Genomic DNA, 22,376 nt, shown 5'->3' on the forward strand with positions numbered 1-22,376 from the left:
CACGCGCTTCCCTTGGCGCAGAGATAACACAGGCCGGCGCAGCCGGGCGGTAAAAGCAAAACACAAATAAACAAACCCAATGTATGGTTCGCGGCATTACCCCCCCTCTAAGAGTGCATCGACCCGATGCTAACATAAGCGACAGTCCGAATAAAAGTTCGTCATCGTCCGTAGAAAGGTTTTAAGCGAACCACGTGGACAACTTCAGGCCGCGCGCGTCGTCGTGATGTGCCGGAGTCACCATCGGGGATCACTTCGTAGGTAAGTTGGCCAACACGTCGTAGAATCTGGTAGGGTCCGAAATACCGTCGCAGGAGCTTCTCACTGAGTCCGCGTCGTCGGATGGGAGTCCAAACACACACACGATCCCCTGGTTGGTACTCGGCGTCTCGGCGTCGGAGGTTGTAGCGGCCCGCATCCACCAGCTGCTGGTCCGTTATACGAACTCGAGCGAGCTGGCGGGCCTCCTCCGCACGTTGAAGATATCCGTGGACGTCGGCGTTGAGGTCGTCGTCTTCTACGTGCGGAAGCATGGCGTCGAGCATCGTAGTCGGCCTTCTACCGTAGACAAGCTCGAACGGCGTCAGCTGTGTCGTCTCCTGGATAGCCGTGTTGTACGCAAACGTGACATACGGGAGCACTTCGTCCCAAGTCTTATGTTCAACGTCAACGTACATTGACAGCATATCTGCGATTGTCTTGTTCAGACGTTCTGTTAGTCCGTTCGTTTGGGGGTGGTACGCCGTCGTTCTTCGGTGATCCGTGTTGCTGTAGCGTAATACTCCTTGCATCAGCTCCGCAGTAAATGCCGTTCCGCGGTCTGTGATTAGGACTTCCGGGGCTCCATGTCGCAGCACAACTTGGCTTATAAAGAACTTCGCCACTTCTTGTGCAGTCCCCCTCGGAAGAGCGGCGGTCTCTGCGTAGCGCGTCATGTAGTCTGTCGCTACGACAATCCACTTGTTCTGTGATCGTGACGTAGGGAACGGGCCTAAAAGGTCCATTCCAATCTGTTGAAATGGTCTCGATGGGACGGCGATCGGTTGCAGAAGTCCGGCGGGTCTTGTCGGCGGCGTTTTTCGTCGCTGGCAGTCACGGCAGCTCCGGACGTAGTGGGTGACGTCAGAGGTAAGGCCGGGCCAGTAGTACCTCGCCTTGATTTTTCCAATAGTGCGGGCTGTGCCCAGATGTCCGGAAGACGGGTCGTCGTGGCACGCTTCCAAAATTTCGTCACGAAGGTCCGCGGGGATGACGAGAAGGTAATTCGCTCTTGTTCCGGGGCTGAAATTCTTCTTCACAAGGACGGAGTTTCTCAGGCTGAATGCTGGTAAGCTGCGTTTGAAGCTCCTAGGAACGGCAACGTTGCATCCCTCGAGGTACTCGATTATGACGCGTAAGTCGGGGTCGGCACGCTGCTGGGCGGCTAGGTCGCTCTCCGTCACGATCCCGAAGAACGCGCTGTCTTCATCAGAGTCTTGTGGTGGTGGGTCGACGGGGGCGCGGGACAGGCAGTCGGCGTCGGAGTGTTTCCTGCCGGATTTATAAACGACTGTAACGTCGAACTCCTGCAGGCGCAAGCTCCACCGCCCAAGACGGCCAGAGGGGTCCTTCAAATTGGCGAGCCAACACAGCGCATGGTGGTCTGTTACAACCTTGAATGGCCTTCCATACACGTATGGGCGAAATTTTGAAATCGCCCATATAATAGCTAGGCACTCTTTCTCAGAGGCAGAATAGTTTTTCTCCTCCTTCGACAGACCACGGCTAGCATAGGCGATTACCCTTTCGCAGCCGCTTTGCTTTTGGACAAGGACGGCACCCAAGCCTATATCGCTGGCGTCCGTATGCATTTCCGTTTCGGCATTTCCGTCGAAATGAGCGAGCACGGGTGGGCTTTGCAGGCGTTTTTGCAGCTCGCCGAATGCTTTTTCTTGGTCGTTTTCCCAGCTGAAAGGGGTGCTATCTTTCGTCAAGCGCGTGAGTGGCTCTGCAATGCGTGCGAAGTTTGCGACGAAGCGCCGGTAGTATGCGCACAGCCCGAGAAATCTCCGCACGCCCTTCTTGTCTTTCGGCCTTGGGAAGTTCGCAATGGCTGAAGTTTTTGCCGGGTCAGGTAGGACTCCCGCGGCGTTGACGACGTGGCCCAAGAACTTGAGTTCCCCGTATGCGAAACGGCACTTTTCAGGCTTCAGCGTCAACCCCGACGTACGAATGGCCTCGAGTACAGACTCCAACCTTGCAAGGTGTTCGTCGAAAGTCCGGGCGAATACCACTACGTCGTCGAGGTATACGAGGCAGGTGTGCCACTTAAGGCCAGCTAGCACAGTGTCCATGACTCTTTGAAACGTCGCTGGTGCTGTGCACAGCCCAAACGGCATCACCTTGAACTCGTATAGGCCGTCTGGGGTTATAAATGCAGTCTTCTCTCGGTCTCTCTCGTCCACTTCAATTTGCCAGTAGCCGGTCTTCAGGTCCATGGATGAGAAGTACTTCGCGTGGCAGAGGTGGTCGAGGGCGTCGTCGATTCGGGGGAGGGGGTACACGTCCTTTTTCGTGATTTTGTTCAGTCGCCGGTAGTCAACGCAAAACCTTAATGTGCCGTCTTTTTTCTTTACGAGTACGACGGGCGCAGCCCAGGGGCTTTTCGATGGCTGTATAATGTCATCGCTCAGCATGTCGTCGACTTGAGTCCGGATGGCTTCCCGTTCGTGTGAAGAGACGCGGTACGGTGACTGTCGGGTAGGTCGGGCTCCATCTTCGGTTATTATTCGGTGCTTCGCTAGAGGGGTCTGACGTAGTTTTGCGCTCGACGAAAAACATTCGCTATAGCGACGCAGCAAAGCCAATAATTTTTTCCGTTGTTCTTGCGGTAGCGCCGGATTCACGTCGAATGGCTGCGGGAGCTTGAATGTTTCTACGGGTGTGCGTTCAAAGTCGGCGACTGCGATCACATCACTTGCTTCTTGCGTTTCTTCGAGGAACGCAATTGCAGCTCCCTTGTTTAAATGCTGGTACTCTTCGGTGAAATTAGTGACCAAAACGTGAGATTGGCGTTGCTTAAAGTGCGCAATGCCTCTTGCGACGGAGACACCGCGGTCGAGAAGCAACCTTCGATCACTCTCTACGATAGCGTCGATGTCAGAAGCAGCATCCTCACAGTAGACGGAGATCATCAAGCTTGCGCGGGGTGGCAGGGTGATGTGATCGTCGGCGATCCTGACAGCAGCACGGTGATCGGGGTTCGGCTGCGGCGTCGTGGAGTGATTGGAGGAAAATGTTATCGACTTGGTCTGCAGATCAATTATTGCGCCGTTGTCCGTCAAAAAGTCCATTCCGAGAATCACGTCGCGGGAGCAGTTAGGCAGAACGACGAACGCCGCAGGGTACGTTGTGCCGTCTATGGTGACGCGCGATGTGCACGTCCCACTTGGCGTCACGAGGTGGCCTCCTGCTGTGCGTATGTGCGGACCGTCCCATCTGGTCATAACTTTCTTCAGTTTAGACGCAAATGGTCCGCTCATTACCGAATAGTCAGCTCCCGTGTCTACGAGGGCGACTACGTCAAAGCCGTCGATGGACACCTTGACGTCAGATGCAGTCGTCCTCGAGTTCCGGGTTCGTCGGGGCGTCGTATCTCTGCTTGTACGTGTTGATGGTCGGGCACTGTGCATCGTCGTTTTCGTCGTCTTCTCAACGGACGTCTCGGTCAGGTCGGGTACGCGTCGCGGCGTATAGCTGTTGTCGTGTACGGGAGTCTCGTCAGGTCTGGGTCGGGTCGTCGGGATGAGGGCATGTTGTGAGTCACTGTCTTCCGCGAGTCGTTGCGTCGTTGGAGGGTTTTCATTTTTCCACGATCGTGCAACTTTACCTCCAGAAGTTGCTGCTTTTAGTTTCCCCCGCGTGGGCTGGGGGACCTTCCACGTGAGAACTCAGCATTGCTACGGCGGTTCGGCGACTGGTATGGGTAGGGTGACGGCGAACGGTTGAAACGGGTTGGTCGACGGCTGGTGTTGGACAGGTACTCTTCGATCTCCGATGGGCGCTGGCCAGTTCGGGGGCGGGGTGCGTCGACGGAGAACCCTCGCAAACCGAGCCTCCTGTAGGGGCAGCGACGGTAGACGTGGTCGGCCTCTCCGCAGTGGTAGCACAGCGGACGATTGTCGGACGTTCGCCACACGTCGGTCTTCCTTGGGGCAGGGGGTTGCGCCGCAGGTGGTCGGGCCGGCGAGAGGGGACGACGGTACGGAGCCTCGTGACGATAGGGTGCAGGTGGGCGAGGGCGATGTACAGCAGCCGCGTAGGTCATGGCTTGCGGCTCACGAGGTGCTACTGGCGTCGTTGAAGTTCCCAGCGCTTGCTGCACTTCTTCTCTAATGACGTCGGTAAGAGAAGCGACTTGTGGTTGCGGCGGCGTCGGGAGCAGTTTCCGCAGCTCCTCCCTCACTATTTCGCGGATAGTGTCGCGTAGTGAGTCGGAGTTGATAGCGCTGGCACCAAGCGTCTCCGAAACCAGCGCATTGATTGGGCGGTCGTACTGCCTCGTTCGGATTTCGAGCGTCTTCTCCATCGCGGCGGCCTCAGACGCGAATTCGGACACGGTCTTGGGGGGGTTGCGAACAAGGCACGCGAAGAGCTCTTGCTTCACACCTCGCATCAGAAACCGTAGTTTCTTTTCTTCCGTCATTCCTGGGTCCGCACGGCGGAAAAGTCGCTTCATTTCCTCGACGAAGATTACGACTCCTTCGTTCGGGTGTTGCGTTCGAGTTTCCAGTAAAATCGCAGCTCGTTCTTTTCTCACCACGGTCGTGAAGGTCTTAAGGAACTCGCTTTTGAATTGCGTCCAGTCGGTCAAGGCGCTCTCGTGGTTTTCAAACCAAGTTCGGGCTGCATCCTCCAAGTAAAAGAAAACATGCCGGAAGGTTTCTTCATCGTCCCACCTGTTGAAGATCCGCACGCGCTCCAGCTTCTCCAACCATTCCTCTGGATCTTCAGCGGGGGCTCCCCGGAACGATGGCGGTTCCCGGGGCTGCTGCAGCATGATTGGCGACGTTGTTTCTTGTACCATGGTGTTGGTTGCAGCGTTCCTTCTCTTGGGCCCTTCTGGCATCAAACCGAACTCGGGTGGAAAATCTTGCAGGCGGAGGCTGGCTCTTGTTGGACTGGCTTGGCGGCTTCCCGAGGTTGCAGTGGGCATGAAGGGTGCGTACCCAGCACCTCCACCAGATGTCACGAAGCCAAGGACGACGCAGTTGTCTTGCAGGAGAAACAAGTTTATTGGAGCGAACTTGTGCTCCCCTAACAACTCAAAAGAATACAGAGGCGGCGAAGCAGCGGTCAACAAAGTGACTTGCGTCAGCGAGCGTCGCAGAATCGAATGCCCCGGCGTCCGCACTGCAGGCTTTTTATCTTTTGGCGCGCGTGGTTCTCGAAACGTCGATTCGCATCGAGAACATAGTAGATCCAAGAAGATTATTCTGGGCTGTTCACGTTAGATCGGAATGCTCTCCCTATCACAACAGATAACACATGCGGCACAGAAAGAAAGAATGGAACACGCGCTTCCCTTGGCGCAGAGATAACACAGGCCGGCGCAGCCGGGCGGTAAAAGCAAAACACAAATAAACAAACCCAATGTATGGTTCGCGGCAATATCTACGAATTCCACGGTGACAGAGAGAGAGAGAGAGAAAACCTTTAATGAAAGCTGAAGCTGAAGAGGTCAGTCCCACTAACGGACAATTTGTTTTATGGTAAAGGCGAGATTAGCCAAGCCATTGCACTTAGCTAGCTATCGCCCTTGTCTGCGCTCTTGGTGGCTGAGTGTGATGCTTGCACGGGCAGCAATTTTTGCAGGCAGCGGTATGATGCGGGCTTCCAAATACAAGTGCCTCACATACTATTTTACATTACCTAACTGGTGAAAAGAGCAAACTTTAACTCGTAAATCAGTGGGAAGCTGAAGGCATGTAAAGTTTGATAACTGCACCTCGCAGGCAGCCAGTGATGATCAGGCTTTCTTATATGCACCTCCTGCAGCTGTAACTGCCCTACCTGGCCTAATTGCACCTAATGACGGTACAGGACGAGAATATTAACAGATAAGCCATTTGCAGTGTCGTGGTTTTTTTTCAACGTTTATTGAAATGTAGAAAAAACACCCAGGGGTCTCTTGCTAGTGCATCAGACCCCCTTAGGGGTAGCGATAAGTTAAGCTTCACGACGGGTATGGGTGGGAAATAGCAAGGGAAAAATAGTGGGTCAGGATATGAAATGCAGGAGAGTATCCCACACTGCCTTCGCTAAATTAGGTAGGTAGGATGGACGCAGGGGATCATTTAACGAATTCGGTCGTAAGTTAGCGGGAAGGGTGTCTAGGAGAACCTGTCTTTCAGTTTGAAATTGAGGGCATGTCCGAATAATGTGTTCAGTGGTGTCCGGAATTTCACAGGGGATACACATGCCTTGATTTGGTGACGAATGAAAAAACTGCTGTCGTTTTGCAGGGGAAAGGTTGGTAACTCATTAGCTGTCTGAGGCGGACTTGCTGAGAGTGAGAATACGATTTGGGAATGAGAGTGTGGTTGACCAGGGAGGTGAGAAAGTCTTTCCGCTGTTGTTTGATGGCGGTCCGGTGCTCGTCAGGGTCATAATCGCAATCTGAAGGCGTCCAGCTGGCTTGGGGCACGGTTGTGAACAATGCACGTGCCGCCAAATGGGCCGCCTCATTTCGGGGGATTCCGGCATGGCCGGGCACCCACATGATGGTGACGTCGATGTTCTGTTTATTGGATCTTCTTAACTCGTAGGCTGTATGATAGTTGATGGCGACATTCCAGGAAAGCTTCCCGACTATCTATGTGAATGTGTATGAGTTTGTACATGGAAAAAAGATATGTTATGAACAATGTGACGAAGTGGGAGGATGATACTTTCTAGTTCTGCCCCTTTAATGGTGGTATCTGGTGGCAAGGAATGACCGCTATTGAAGTTAAATGCCAGTATATGCCACGCCGAAGTTGTGCTGGATTCTGTTTTAGATGCGTCAGTGTAGATGCTGAGTGTATTAGGGTGGCAAGACCGTTTCTGGTGTTGTTTTGCAGATTTCCGCCTGTTTTGTGGTTGGGGATCGGGTTTAGGATCCGTTAATGATAGGGTGGTCCATGGTTCTGATGTGTTGGCTATGTCTGGCAGCTGCGAGGTATTGTGGCCAGTGGCTTCAAGTCCTCCAGGACTGCCGTGATCATATAGCGGTTAGTACCTTGCGTTGTGTCATGGTATTTTATTGTCTCTCTGTTTCCTTAGTGCAGTAACACACCCAGCTCAGCATCGTCACAAACTTTATAAATGAGAGCAAAGCGAAGTTCATCCAGCTGTGAGTGGTCATAGCGCTGTACTCTTGTTTTTATGGCAAGCCTCCCTGACCAAAACAACTTTTCCCATGGTGTTTTACACCCATGAATACTATTTCTGAGAACCACTTTGGGTTGCCCATAGAAGCAGCCATTCCACTGAGAGAAGGACGAGTCATTTATGCGAGCCTTCCCCATCGAGATGTCAATAGTCACCTGCACTCATGCTATTGTCACTCCAATTGCCTTTGAACTCTCAACTGTGCATTGTGCTGTCAAAAATGATGCTCAACGCAGGAACAGACATGTGCACTAGCTCAATCACTAAAAAATCTCTGCCCCCAAAGTTGCCGATGCATCTGCTCCCTTCTTTGCACTGTTTCCGAGAGGAAGTTTCTCTCCAAAGGCATCTAGTTGGAGTGGCCCTCACACCTTTTTGACCTGGACACATGTAATACTCTGTCCACTGAAATCCACAAACATGAGTCACTAAGTCATAAATTTTCATATTGTCTTTGCACATTGATAGCAGGTATAGGTTCTAAAGAGTGGACTCTGGTGGTATGTTTTGGGGCAACACGTTACGTAAAATGGACTCGGCAAGCCTAAAAAGGCATTTTTAGGGCAACAAAAAGCCAATATAGGCACGAATCTAAAAATAAGTCCTTATAGGCACAATCAACAGTTGATTAAATTTCAATTCCTGTAGTTTGTGCTTATTGTTGAATAAACTTTACAGGGACCGCAGGAAAAAAAAAATGGGCATTTTGCCTAATGTTTCGATCTCTAGTTATATTTTGTATATCAGGGCATGAGCTGTGTCACAAATGTTATGTGCCTGTGCATGACTGTTTTGTGTGCTGGAATTTTCTTTTTTACTGATGTGCACATGGTTTTTCTACGTACAGGATTGTACTTTAGCAGTAATACTTTGTTGCACTTGTTCCTGTCATCCTCCTCTGCCTCGTATCAAAATTTTGCCTGTATATTAGAGCACTGCACGGGCCTGATTTTAAGTCCGAAGCCCGACCCGAGCCCGCTTTGTGAAGCCCGGGACCGTAACGCCGAGCCCGGGCCCGGGCCTGGGCATTCATAAGTGAGGCTAGCCCGGGCCCCGTTTCAAGACCAGGCCCGGCCCTGTCATCTCAAGCCCTTGCCCAGCCCGGGCACGGTCTTTTTTTTGTGTGTGTGTGTGTGTGTGCCTAGGGAGGGCCCGCGTGTGTGTGACCAGGCCTGGTCTTAGACGTTGAAGAAAATTTGTTTATTATATTTGGTCGAGTGTCTGCGTAGCGGGAAATCAGACAGAGCATCTAGTCTGTACAAGCATGCCCTGAATTGTAACGCAAAAAATAAGATTTTAATAGTACACGTAGTTTAGCTCACACCGTGTGCAGTTCACGCCACAAGGGCGTAATAATAGCTCGTATTCTTACACGAGAGACAACATCACCTTTGATGACCAGACTCTCGGCAACTTCATGTGGTTGTTTCAGTCACAAGTTGGTATTAATGAAATTTCTTGCTCTCCATTTGAATCCACGAGTATGTGCGTGCGTTGAAATATTTTCCCTGGAGTGGTTGTTAAGCGGTGGCGCTTCTCTAGCACGCGAGTTTGATTTCCAGCCACGGCAGCCGCTTTTAGATTGGTTCGACATCTAAAACACGCGTAGACATAGGTGCACAGCTACAGGGTGGCTTAATTAATTCCTTCCCCGCTAGGGCATTCCTTGTAACCGGATCTTTGATATGCTATACACCAAAATATAAAATCTTGATGCAGTACATGAAATGTCATTAAAGCTAGAGTATAGTGACTATCAGCCCTAGCAAAACACGTTTTTAAAAATATGTGTACAATTACAATCAAGAAGCGCGTAAAAGTATATTCAGAATATTCAATTTTATGCTCTTTTCTACACTTCATGTCGGAACTATTAACGGCCGGGCCTATGAATTCAAGCCTGAGCCCGGCCCGTGCAGTGCTCCACTGTATATATGCGAATGTATCTTACCAATAAATCCTAGTTGGAAATAGCACTTGTTCATGTCATCCTTCTTTGAATCTCATTCAAATTTTGCACTTTACACGTGTGAAGTCGCCCAAAAGTTCACATCGGTCAGTTACATGAGAGATCCAGAACACCACGCACTAAAAGTCTGCATGGCTTCACCTGTAAGCTTCAAGTGATACCAACTAGCCATCCAGCGTTAACATCTATAGAGAAAAAGAGAGTAGTATAATCACAAAAGAAATTGGAAAAGATACGAGGCTGTTCGGCCACAACTTTTTATTGCAATCGAATATTCTGAAAAAAAAAGTCAGTCTTGGGTGCAACAGGGCCTCGGAACACATTGGCTTTACTGTTTGTTTCAGTGAAGTTTTTTCTGAGCCGACATCACAAGCACAGAGTTAGGTAACAGCACTGTATCTATATCAAAACTAGCATGCATAGAGGTGTGGCTTCTATACTCAATAAAGTGCAAAGGCTTTATTAGAAGAGAAACAAAAACTGCATGCAGTGCCCTTAAAGCAAGTGAATATCTTCATTCAGTGACTTTTGCTTCACCTAATGGGAATGCACTGTCCCCTTATAACTGGTGAAGGTGGTTCAAAAAAAAATTCAGCTATTATCAACACACCCACTGAAAGGAAAGTGATGGTGATCCCTTTTACATTCCTGTGTTTGAGGTGTTTGCAGCATATTGTGGTAAATTTTAATTTTTGTTCCCAGTGCAAATTACGAAAGACACAAATTGCGGCTCGTTGAATGTTATGTGGTGCTTTTGAATGGACTGCGTATTAAGGGTGGGCGATTGATATATGCTTTCCGATATATGCTTTAGTTGCAATTAATTTTTTAATCGGTTGAAGTCATGTGAGCAAACCGAAACAGGAGTGCCGCATTGAAATTGTGTGCATGTTGAGGACCATATTTGTGTTCAAATAACCCACCTGACGTTACAACAGAAAACAATGCAAGTATGCTCAGAGATGACAGCGATTAAAACTGATAGGGCGGAGAAGCATTCTATTATTCTTATTATTATTGTATGGATATCATTAAAATATTATTTTGGGTCATTTTTCTTTTAAAACCAATGCTACCAATTAATTGATATAGCTCATATTTTTACAGCTCCTTCCCCCTGTTTGTTCAAACCTCCTCTTAAGAGGTTTGAACATTCGTAAAGCAATTTCAATCTTTGCGAAAGGCGAGAACGGCCTCAGGCATAAGCTTCGTCCAATGCCACACCATGTTTAAGAAAAGTGCAAGTTCTGGTGCAATTCGCAGCTACATCCTCTTTGGAAAGAACTTGATGGCTATGATATAATTCCCCCTTTTCGGGAATGAGTATGCGCACAAGTGGCGTAGATGAAATTCGCACCCGCCGCGGTGGCTCAGTGGCTAAGGAGTTACGCTGCTCAGCACGAGGTCGCGGGTTCGATTCCCGACCGCGGCGGCCGCTTTTCTGATGGAGGCGAAAAGCAAAAACGTCCGTGGGTACGAGATTTCGGCCCACGTTACAGATTCCCCAGGTGGTCAAAATAATCCGGAGCCCTCCACTACAGCGCGCCTCATCGCCTGCGCTGCGTCGGCACGTTAAACCCTACAATCGATCAATCAGATGAAATTCGCAAGGCACCAGGTGAACTTTCTAACGGTTTGCTCTGCTTTTGGGCAGCTCCGCCACCGTAGAGTGTGCATTTAACGGAAGAATTTTATGACATACGATGCATGAATGGAGGAATGTTTTGTAGGATGCAGACGCCAAACACAATCCATGTACTGGCTATTTGGGTGCATTGGTTGGACACAACAGAAAAAAACTACATGACAGATATGTAAGACGTGACCCACTCAGCACTCGCGTGTGGTAAATTGCTTGCTCATGCCCTCTCCTTCTCGCCAATGGAGACATTCAGTTCAAGTGCTAGGCATGAATGCTAGTACAGCAATCTTAACGGAAGAGAGTGATTTAAAATGAAGCACTCATAATCCCCAACCAAGTACTGAAAAGCATGAAGTCAACATTAAAACATTTTTCGTTCGTCCGCAGTGTCCACAATGTCTTTGGCACCTCACTGCACCTAGCCTAGCTAGGACTTCGTGCTGTGGAAAGCAAAGATTGTCTCGCTTCCGCACGTGCCTGTTCGTTTAGACAAATAAAAACTAAAGCACGCAGTTGCAAGCAAGCATCAGCAAAGACCAGGGCCGTAGCCATAATTTTTTTTTCAGAAGGGGTTATGGGCTATCGGAAGGCAGGAGTTTTGCCCAAGGGAACACGAATTCTCGCTTAAGCGCTGCCCGGAAAACTTTCAGAGGAGGTTCGAACCCACAACCCCCCCCCCCCCCTCTCGCAACGTTATTGGCAAAGACTGTACCAAAGGTCTGATGAATCTATCACACACGAATGCTCGAGTTCACCGCCCTGCCGCGACACTTTTTTTGTTTTGTTTTGGTGCAGTACGATATCAGTCATCCAAACTTTTTATGGGCCTGGTACTGGTACTACAACGGAGTTATGGTGGAGTCAGTGACTGCCGAACAGGCAACATGAGCAACACGCTTACAGCAGATACGCGACGCGTTCATCAACCAACAGCTCGACGCAACACTTGACAATCATGTAAGCACTGTCCACAGCGGCTACGTTGACAGGAACTCGGGCATCAAACAAAACGCCAAAGCGAACCCATAGGCTGCAGAAGGGCGCACTTGCGCAATAGTGATAAAAAAACACCTTACCGCAGTGCATAGCTTCTCGGTGCTGTGCGCAGAAACGTTGATGCGCAGTGCCTTCGTGATAAAAGTAAAAACAACAAAAAAAGGTCCACGGCCCAGGAAGTGACGAAAATGTCTTTATCACGTGACTTTTGGCTGTGTCGTCACGACCTCGATCTGTTGATGGCCGGAGAGAGCGTCCCGACGCAGAGCGCAGAGCGGTCGGTTCCTGTGATGTCACTTGGGACCACGAAAACGCACGATTGAGAGGGTAAATCAAAATTTTAACCTAAATTGTTTAATTTCTCAGTGAATAAAGCACCGTTTGTATCCGGACAAGCGCTGGGGGCACTATAAAACACGAAATCTTTCGAATAAAACCAACTTGCATTTTCTCTTCATGGCTCCTTTAAGTAGCCCAAGAATGACTATCGTCTTTAAAAGCGCCGCGAGGCGGCCGCTGTGCAATGCGATAGGAGTCATAGGACGTAACGATGCGTCAGGCTTGCCACGGCAGGAGAACGTTGCATGGGGCACATCCACCGTCAACGCCGTGCCGGCCGTCCTCGTTTGCGCAAAAATTGGCAGCCTCGGCGCACGTTGAGTCCGAGAGAGGGGAGAGAGTGTCCTTGAAACGTGCCTGGGCGCGCTATCGAATGTTGATCACGCCGATAGCGAAACGTCTGAGCCGGGCATGTCGAGGCGAGCGATGTGGACTACTACGGACGCCTAGAACGGGTGACATCGTGAGTGAAAGAAATGCTCTGCATTTAAAACTTATAGTAGCGTTAGTGCAGATTACAAAGGGGCGACCAACGCGGTAGGATTTGAAGCGCCTTCTCTGACAACCGCAGCCGGTGCACGAACGAAGAAGCGAGCGGCGGCGAAAGATGCGGCGAACTCGAAACTAAAGCGTGGCAAACTGTTCGCATGGCGACGCAGTGAAACATATCCCCCTCGCGAGGGGCACGATCAAATGCAGAGCATTTCCGGGGATGCACGACGTTAAGTAGTTTGCGTTACGTTAATGTTGTTGCACTTGTGGCAACTGCATACGAAAGAGCGCTCGTCAGCAGTAAAATTGGCAGCGTCGGCGCACGTTGAGTCCGAGAGAGGGGAGAGAGTGTCCTTGAAACGTGCCTGGTCGCGCTATCGAATGTTGATCGCGCCGATAGTGCCTATAGCGAAACGTCTGAGCAGGGCATGTCGAGGCGAGCGATGCGGACTACGGACGCCTAGAACGGGTGATATCGTGAGTTAAAGAAATGCTCTGCATTTAAAAAAGGCTACATCGAATGACGTACATATGACGTATATTTCGTGGCCTCACAAAGTCACGTGATTAGTTTAAGCTTGACGACACTTCTGCGGGGCAGCAGCCACCGCGAGAAGGGGGAGGGGGGGGGGAGTTCCCAGACAAAAATTTGAAGTGGTTTTCGAAGTGGTCCCACTTGCCACCAAGTGGGACCTGAAAAGGTGCCACTTTGAGGCAAGTGGGAAAACTTGCAAGTGGTGCCACTTGCAAGTGGTCCCCCAACAGGTACCACTTGGTTCAAAGTGGGAACTGAACTGGTCCCACTTGCTGCAAGTGGTCCGCGAACAGATACCACTTGCTTTAAAGTGGTGCTCGAGCAGGTCCCACTTGAGGTGAAATAGTGACTAAGTGCAGCACTTCTACTGCTTCTACAACACTGGTTTTGGGTCATAACCCCTCTTTCCCCCCACTACCCCCTTATGACGAAGTAGCTTTTCCCCTGAAATAGCCAATGTGAATGTCGATCGAATAACAATTTCAGATTGTTTTCTGCCATACTGTGGAAATAGCTTTCGAAAATATTCACAGAAAAAAATCCGCATATTTAGTTCGTTTTTTTTTGAAATCTCATGCCACACGCTCCACTTTAAGACATTTACTTGCTATCTAGCATGTCAGAAACAATTTTTTTCAGGCGGCCGTAACGTTGCTGCCGTAGCGCAGGTGTAGTACATTGAACAAAATGAACCGAGAAGAGAGTTGCAACCATCGACACATCCCGCGATAGCGCCGCTCGTCTCAGCCCATGTAATCGGCAGTAGTTGAGGACTGTGTTTGCACACCTACTTGAGGTATAAATCATTGAATAGCTAGTGCTATCGCGAGCGGCTGCTCCATCGCCTACAATCAGTGCTCTTGATTTTCAAAACGAGCGGGAGTGTTTTGTGCGGTAGTTGTTAGGGTTGGTGTCGTATTTAGATTATGTGATAAAGTTGCAGCTGTAAAGCTTAAAATGAGGGCTAAACATGGTTAAACGACGTCAAAAATTTGTGTTATAATTTTATTGCAAGGCATATACCATATAAAACTTCTTATTAGCATTTTTAACGCGATTCATGAACCCCGGTGGCAGTTTCGTACACATGCAAAAACGTCACAAAATGGCGTATGTTGTGGATGAGACTGGTGAGCGCGGTCGACTATTCAGTTATATTAGCGTGCAACCGCCGTGTTTTGTTTCTTTGCGATGCCGCGCATCGTGTTTATTAGCAAGTGCGTCAGCTGTGGGAAACGCAAGAACTTCTGCGCCGGCATATGTTCCAAGCTTTCATATCTCCGCACAAGGCGAAGTGACAAGTGTGCGGGTTTGACTGGTCGTACTAAGAGGTAGGTACCTTTCTTTTCCCAATGAAACTGTGACGTCTGGTGCCGGATGCTGTCCGGCGCTTTTTAACATTGTAGATTTTAAAAATCAGGTAAACGAGCTGCGCTTTTATTAGTGTAAGCCACGTTTCGTGGTTCAAGTGAAGCACGTGCGTGCGGGAGCCGGTGTTTGCTGGCGCCTCGTAGACTTTGTGAAATCTCCCCCTCTACCCGAGACTGAATTCCGTGCAGTGCGCCTCGCAGGTATTGTGCTCGCGAGACTGGCTGCCTCCGTCGTGATCTTCCGCCTCGCGGCCCGAAGGCGGGCGTCGTATATGCGTGTCGTCCTCGTGAAACTCGGCACCCAAGTCAGGCGCCGTGCAGTTGCCATACTCGCTCGCCAACGCGCCCCGACAGCGTGCGCGTCGACCGGGTGCTGGCGGAGTTGTGCGGGAAGAAAAGTAGTCAAGAGATCAGGACGCAGGAGGTGTAGTTAAATAGATGGGAATTTACAAAGTGGAAGGGCGATAAATTAATATGCGAGGGCAGGAGAAAGAGTTCGCGCCGTGCGCCGGCGAGCGAGTATGGCAATATTTAACGACGCCCGACTTTGTTGGCGATCATCACGAGTACGGCACGCATACCGCGACGCCTGTCTTAGAGTTCACAGAGTTCACAAACGTGGAAATTGAAGGTGAAATGCGCTCATGTGGCCTCGCAGGTAATTAACATAGTCACGGAGGGGGGGGGTAGATTTCACAATGCCTACTCGGCTTTGTGTTGTTTGTTGCATTTGTATTGCTACTAATTATTAATAATTTGATGGTTATGCAACTTCTGGGACTGAAACTCTGAAGGTAAGGAGTGCGCGAGAAATTCGATAGCCCCGTGAAATACTTCTGTTCTGTTTTATAAAACTGATCAACGAGCATTCATATTTCTGCGGTTTTTGAGTGGCCATGTGACCACGTCGTCTTGGAAACTCGCTGATTAATTGTAACGTGACCCAATAGATGCGATAGGCCAACATCCATTGCATCCTAGAAAGGATGGAATTCCAGCGAGAGATTGTGGTGATTTTAGCTAGACAAGCAATGTCTAGGTGAAAATAACACTGGAAAGTAGAATGTCAGTACGAAATTAAATAATTCCTGCTTGTAATCATGTTTGTCCTGCAAGAAAAGACCAATTTTGTAGCCAGATGTGCCGCTAGAAATTCCAGCAATTCAGCTTGTGTTGCTAATTGTTCAATCTAGGATGCAGCTACTACTTCAGCTAGAAAAATTCTAGTTGAGATACTTCTAGACAAATGAACTTTCTGGTTCTATAATCAAGCTAGAAATGGGATTATTTTCATCTGTGTACAGACAGATTGGTGTACTATTTACACCTGTGAGGCATTAAATGCACTTGCTTTAATTAAAGTTGTTACCTTTTACAAAACTAAAAAGCAGCGTTGCCCTGAAAGAGTGGCTACAAGCATTGGTAAGCAGCAGCTTTTTTTTTGCATGCAAACATGTGCCTGATTATGCTTTCCTTTTTTTTTAGGAGCAGCGACCCACTGAGCAGCAAGAACCACAGCATTCATGGGACATTATGATACAATTGTTACGATGATTAGAAGGAAATTCATTAACAGCGGGACGAACTGCAATGTCTGGTGTGCGGTTTCTATCTGTTTGTCCTGTTGTTAGTGCATTCCTCCTAATCATGCGAGACCAACTAACTCTTTAGATTGCTTTGATCTTGTGTAACAGAAAATTCAGGACCTGCGAGAAGGCAAGAAGTACCAGTTGTAATTCCTGATTGGGTGCCTAAAATAAATCGTGCAAACGTGTAAGCAAAACTCTGATTTTCTTCGCACCGAAGGCCTCCAGCGTGCCACTATCAAGTGGTCCCACTTCCCAAGTGGTCCCACTTGAAATTTTTGCCTGGGTTGTCTTGTCCCCCGCGCGTGGCACGAGACGTAGCCTGAATGAAGCACTTTTTTGTTTGTAATATATAGGAAAAGTTATCTTCCCAACAATCGATCAGCACCAACATGAGCGCGGATAAGCATGTTCTGAAGCTAATTTTCAACTTTATCCCTATTGCTGCATTTTGTGCTTAGCCATTACCTGAAGTAAGGTGGCTAGAATTCCACCTTACCTGAAGCTAGAATAACAGAACCAAAAACTATTCGAACGCGGTAGGCTTAATTGGGTTTCCAGTTGTATATCGCGCTTAATTTCTTTCTTTTCCAAAAATTCCACCCCTCCTTGCTACTCCGGTCCGTGCTGCCGAGATATCACCCAGAACGAATGGGGCCGGTATCCATAACAATTAAAGTGATTAAAGTTCATTCGCATGTGTAAAGTCATTTCCATGTTCGGGTCAAGAGGCTGCCAGGGCGGCTTAATTATTCTTAGTTCTGTGATCTCAAGAGAGCCGCGTACATTCGAATCTTCTCTAGGAACCGTTCCTTGCTTTCCATATTGGTCGCAAAGAGCTCATGATCACAAACGGCCCAGGTTACGCGCCGAGGCATTGCATCGTGTACTTTTTCAGGGGGCCAAAGTTCGATTTGTCATTTTGGACTTTCAAAGAGCTCCCCCACCGTATGCCGCCGCCCCCCCCCCCCCTTTTTTTTTGCACTAGATGGCCATTGCGAGGGCAGTCCTTGGACTGCTCATTGTCAGTTCCTTAACAGCGCTAAGTGACAAATCGAACTTCGAAGAAAGCTTGGAGCAACCATTCCGGTATGGTGATGACATCAGCGAATTCAATCTGGTCGCGGCAATTGAGCCGTCCATGCGTCCTGTCAGGATGGCCGAGCGGTCCAAGGCGCTGCGTTCAGGTCGCAGTCCGGTCTTCCGGGCGTGGGTTCGAATCCCACTTCTGACACTCTTTTTTCTTTTCTTGCGAAATACCCGGCTGGCGGTGGTGCTTGGCGGCCCAATAATTCTCTTGCGCAGTGCGCCAATTTTCGGACATTTTTTTCACGAAAATCTATGGTTTCAAGCCAATGCAACAATAAACCGCCCTCCACTTATTTTAACCAGTGTATAGAAAAACAGTACCAAGCTCACTTCGAATCTGGTACCGGTATCGGGTACAAACTATCACGACTATCGCCTAGAACTTTTTGCATAGCATATGCCAATTTTTTAAGTGCTTTCACACTGTCACAAATATTTTGAGCTGTGCTGACAAGTGTTCTTGTAACGAGTTCATTGTATGCAAGCATCACTTGATTTTGCGCCTTTGTGCGTCGTCACGTACCTACCGCTCGTGGATACGAGTTGTTTGTGATCTGTTGAATGACCATTTTGTGTATAAAACTAGCGCATTACAAACGCAGCTGCCCTATTCTTATTCGTGTTTTCTCCTGCTGCTTTTTTTATCGTCTGCAGAAAAAGTAAGAAGCTAGGCATGCCCGTGCTTCATCGTTTCTGTGTTCTTACAACCGGAATAACGAAAAGTCGAAGCATCGTGCAGCACACCAGAAACCAACTCTATGCCATTTATGCCCTCTCATTACTTTGCCTCATCTCTCTATCTGCCTGTCACTTCACCCCACTTCAACCCCCCCCACAAGCCGGTGTTCCGGTGTCCACTTTCCTTCGAAGTTTCGGAGCAATAAATTCGTTTATTCATTCATTCATGCATGCTTAATATCAAAGAGTAAATGGGAGCCTAACCCAAGTGGTTCCACCTGGGAAATTCACCATAAACGAGGTGGTCCGAGCTCGCGTTTCGGTTGTCACTTGCTGAACGAAGCGCGCAAACAAGGAATTGCAGCCGGCCATTCCTAGCACCTGGCTTACAGCCCATTCCCTTATTTTTGGCCAATCCCCCACAAAGGTACGTGTTGTGTGCTGGCATATAAGCCCTTGGGTCTCTGGCAGTGGCCTCTTCTCTGTTCTTGACCACGGGACACAATTCCTAGAATAACGGTCAAACCCATCCCGCGCCACATGGACCCATCCCCAGACTCCGGCAGGCGCCGAAGCAAATCCCCCCATCTTTCCAGCCCATCACATGACGCATATTACGCAGGTGCCACGTTTACAGACAACATAGCCACAACTGTCGCAGTAAATCCACGCGAAGAGATCATCCGCCAACATTCTAATGTACCTTCTTCTACAGCAGCTGAAATACAAGCCATTGCCGATTCGCTCATGCTGCAATCCCACTCAACGGGCCAAATTAGTGTCTGCATGGACGGTCAAAGAGCCCTCCGAGAACTCGCAATGAACTCATTACCTGCGCAGTCACGACCTGACATGCTACATGGCCGCCCACAGCCACCTGCACGTCTTTCTGGAATAGATCCCCGGACACCAGAGAATTGTACGGAACGAAAGGGCTCATGCCCTCGCTCATGCCAATCGAAACCTGAGTGGCCCTCAACCCTGACCCCACGACAACAGCCCTAAAGAAGAACGCGCCGCTAACGCTAATCGCAAGACTCGGAGGCAACAGCTGAAGGACCTTTACAGTTCTCACCGCAACATTCCTCCTCCAACTTCTGATCTTACACGCCACGACGGCACTTATATCCGCAAGGCGCAGACTCTCTCCCTCCCTTGTGACCTCATTCTTCACTGTATAATGACCCGAGATGGCACGCCCCACTGTCAGGTGTGTAGTGGCAACCCTGACGTCAGACATACTTACTGGACTTGTCCTCTCGCAAGGCGATCACCCCACTTCCTTCACACACACATTTTACCATCCCACATTTCAAACTCATGGGAAAGCTGGGCCGCTCCACCGCCTATCTTCACCCGATCCGCGCATTCCTGGCCCACCAGAACCCCATTTTCGGCATCCCTGACATGGGCCGCTTCAAAGAAAGTTTGAAGCTCCCTCACTCTGTTCTTGAATTCAAAGCACAGCAAACAAGAGCTGAAGGCGCTCTACGACAATAATTTGCTCCTTTTTGCAGTTGCCGTTCCCAGTATAGGCAAAGTGTAGATAAAAGTCACTATTCATGATTATTCTTGGTCTCCAAAGCTCATAATATATGTAAAACCCAACAGTCCCCCTTCCTTGTCAGCAGGGAGTAGGGCATTTCTATGTCTTGAACCTCTTCGTTGTCGCAACAGCCCTGATGATCGTGGTTTTTCTCATGGAAATGGTTCATGGTTCATGGTGATTGTTCATGGTTTGTCGTGTACATGGATTACATTGCTTATTGGTGTGTGGACAGAACGAATGTAATTCAGGCCATGAAACTAATGCACGCCTTTCGGTCAGCTAACTGGGCTTCCCTAAACTGCGAAAAAACTGGCAGCTTTTGGTTTGGACGCTGCGTAACGCCCGAGAGTTCGCTGGCATTATTATCGGGCTCCACGTTGGCGCTGCTGTTAGGTGGATCCCATAACAGTAGTCCACTCTGGTCGGATTGTGCAGACGATCGTACACCATGAGACTGATAGGTGAGAAGGAAGGGATGTTTTAGCCACTGATCCCCCACGGCAGGGGCTGCTTGAAATTACTAAGGAAGCTATATTTATTGGGTAATTGAGGTCACAATATTACAGTTATATTACACCTACTTTTATTGCACTTTTTATTATCTCTTTTGGCAACAAATCGCATTCTACCCATTAACAATCCCAGACCACACCAGACCACACTTTACACGCTATCAACCCCCCTTTGTGGGCGTAATCGCCCTAACCTAAACCATGCCGACTAAACAGAAAAGTATGCCGACACCTGATTTTCTTCCAGACGCGGGGGAGGCCAGAAAGCTAAGGAAAATCCAGGGCAATACCTACCAGATTAGCAGTTATGTATCCAGATAAGTGCAACGAAGAATACCTTAAATGCCATCAGACGGCAGACCACACTGTAGGGAACTGCCAAACCACGTGGCAAAAGAATAAACATCAATAGAGTCCTAGGAAGCGGCACTGTCCACGCCGGTCCTCTGCAGTCACCGAGAACTGCTGGAAGGATCCAAGCTAGGGGATTTCGCCACTGGAGTTCTGGAAATAAGGTTCTACCCTTAACACTACCCCTCCCCCTCCACCTTTTTTGTGAATAAAGTTTACTACTACTACTACTACTTTTACTACTAATAGTACTACTACTACTACTACTACTACTACTACTACTACTACTACTACTACTACTACTACTACTACTACTACTGCAACTACTACTACTACTTCTACTACTACTGCCCTCAAATTTCGAAATTTAGTATCTTCACGAAAAGAAAACATTACATAGATTTAAACTCTAATCAATATTTGCTTACGTGTTAATAAAAAAATTTGGGAACAAACATTGAAGGGCTTGAATTGTCTGAACACTTTTTCAAGAGCCCAACTGCACTCAAAGGCAATTTTGACCGCGCCACGGGGCCACTGGTTGGGTAACTGGTGCCACGGGGGCGCAATGTCTGAATATTTCCGATAAATGTTTGGTCATGTCATGCGTATTCTGCTTGAAGAGTGCATTGCACAAAACAGCAGCGGCATCAGGGGGCACTCTCAATGATTCTACATAACTTGAAGCAGTGGGTCTCCACATTTCCGGTAAAGAGATTGGGTCTAATCATGTCCAAAAACTGAGTCGCCTACGGCTGTTCACTCTTACATAGGTGGCTGTGCACCACCACACAAGCCGTGAAGTACTGTTGGCGTTGTTCGCCTATCTGGACAGGATTGGTGTCATTGCAGTGAATTAGAGTTAAAAAAAAAAACAAAACAGACTTTTCAATCACACTACTGACACGAACTGAACGTCATCTTTTTGTTATTTTTCTCTTTTATTTTATTCTCTTTCTTCCTCTTTCTTCTGCCCTGTACTCTATTGGGCCTTTTCTTTCTCCCTTTCCCCCTTCCCCCGCCGAGTAGCATGTCGGTGCCCAAATTCCGACAAACATCTCGGCTTTCTCCTCTAATAAAGAGCCTTCTCTCTCTCTCATATACTTTTTGGGAGTATTCGTCAGGCAAAACCCCATTCTACAACTGATGCGAAAGGGGAAGGCAGGGTGATGGGATAGCGCTAAATGTGACCAAGCGCTGCTAGTGCTGTACTTTTACTCTTTGCTGCAATATTACTTGACCCAATGATATAGTGTTGAGCGTGCCCCAACTACTTAGGCAAATGTTAGCCATATTATCGAACGAGGAATTTAAACACATTGAAAGTATCCTAGTTAATTACTTCCCATCAATGTCGTCTTTTTCGTTTTCTTAAAATCTTCACGTTTCATTACGAATTATCACTTTCCTCGAATTTCGTTTGGTTTAGTGCTCTACCTGCCTTCCAACATGGAATTTTATCTTGTTCTGGCCAATCCCTCAGAGCGGGTACGTGCCAAGGTTTTATGCCACCAACCAACCTCCATCCGACGTTGGTTGGTGGCATAAAATATTTTGGTGTCAAAAATAATCCAGGTCACAGCCTAATTTAGCAGACGCTGTCTCGGCCAATATCCCGCGTGGGTATGTGGCGGGATATGCGTCAACCAACTAACCAATTGATGTGGCTGCCATGTCGAGGCGCTTCGCTGGCTACGTGGGCATGACGCCACGGCGCAATACAATGAGCTACGAAACTGGTCGCCTGTGGCAGAGGCTGGTTTCCACAGCCACGTTTGCGTTCCGCTTGTTCCAAACCGCGATCGAGGTGATGCTGGGGTTGCTATCGCAAAGGAGCTCTGAGCGCGCGCGGACAAGG

General features: G+C 48.8%; 1 non-coding gene across 1 annotated transcript; it reads left to right on the plus strand.

Moving 5' to 3' along the window:
- Positions 1-17,489: 17,489 nt before the first annotated feature.
- On the plus strand, positions 17,490-17,573 carry Trnal-cag (transfer RNA leucine (anticodon CAG)). The gene has a single exon. It is a non-coding gene; the product is annotated as a tRNA-Leu (tRNA).
- The last annotated feature ends 4,803 nt before the right edge of the window (positions 17,574-22,376 follow it).

The sequence above is a fragment of the Haemaphysalis longicornis genome, unplaced genomic scaffold (genome assembly GCF_048455015.1).
Source record: "Haemaphysalis longicornis isolate Haplotype H1 unplaced genomic scaffold, Haemaphysalis longicornis Haplotype H1 scaffold_6, whole genome shotgun sequence".
NCBI lineage: Eukaryota > Metazoa > Arthropoda > Arachnida > Ixodida > Ixodidae > Haemaphysalis > Haemaphysalis longicornis.